The following is a 948-nucleotide window of genomic DNA, read 5'->3' on the forward strand; positions in this document are numbered from 1 at the left end:
TAATTCAACAATTGTCTTAGGGCCTCAGAAGCATTTGTTCTAAGTAACATTTGGAGGCATACAACTCAGATAATTGATACTAAGTGTTTGCTTCTTTGTAGTTAGTCGAGGCTGAGGGGAGAATCAATGGAGGGATGGATGGCATTGGGTTTTTATGCTCTTTCAGGGCACACAGTGAAAAGTGCTGTTTGAAATCTAAGTTCTGGAGTCAGATAGTGGATCCACTCTTCTTTTTTAAAAATTATCATTATTATGTGTGGTGCTGGGGATCGAACCCAGGGCCTCATGCATGCCAGGCAGACACTCTACCTCTGAGCCACATCCCCAGTCCACAGAGCCACCCTTTTTGATTGGGTAAAGTTGGAGAAGTTACTTAATCTCTTTTACTTCATGTTCTTCTTTTTTAAATAGGCATAATAATAAAATTGCAGTGAGAGTCCATTCAGGGTGGAACACATACTCACACAGAAGAGCTTAGACAGGTCATTGGGTTGGAGCAAATACCCACTCAATGCCATTTATTACCATTCTTAATGTTTTTTTATTCTCCCATAGATACATCCACATTTTATTAAAAGGAATAACGTATGGAAACAGGACTCAATGAAACGCTTATGGAATAGTATGAAAGGAAAAGAGAAATGTAAAAAACCCTGACTATGTCTAAAGGTCCAATTGCTCATAGCCGCTGTAAATTCTTCCTTCCTATCTTTTTTACTTTTGAATTTAAAAGTGTTGCAGGAAATTTTTAAATTATGTTAGGTTTTTTTTTTTTTGAGTGATCTTTCTGGAGCTTAGAAAAACCATCATGCCATTTGACTCTGGTGACTGTATCACTTAAGACCAATTAATGTACTATTGAAATGTCATTAATGAAACATGGCAAGAACACAACGCATATCAGAAGGTAAGCATTGTTTTGCCAACACCGATCTCATTTTAATAGAT

The 948-nt window shown here is 37.0% G+C and overlaps 1 non-coding gene across 1 annotated transcript; it reads right to left on the reverse strand.

The window, feature by feature from the left end:
* Window positions 1-253: 253 nt before the first annotated feature.
* On the reverse strand, window positions 254-326 carry Trnaa-ggc (transfer RNA alanine (anticodon GGC)). Its single transcript has one exon. It is a non-coding gene; the product is annotated as a tRNA-Ala (tRNA).
* Between the last annotated feature and the right edge of the window lie 622 nt (window positions 327-948).

The sequence above is a fragment of the Callospermophilus lateralis genome, unplaced genomic scaffold, assembly GCF_048772815.1.
Source record: "Callospermophilus lateralis isolate mCalLat2 unplaced genomic scaffold, mCalLat2.hap1 Scaffold_194, whole genome shotgun sequence".
Taxonomy (NCBI): Eukaryota; Metazoa; Chordata; class Mammalia; order Rodentia; family Sciuridae; genus Callospermophilus; species Callospermophilus lateralis.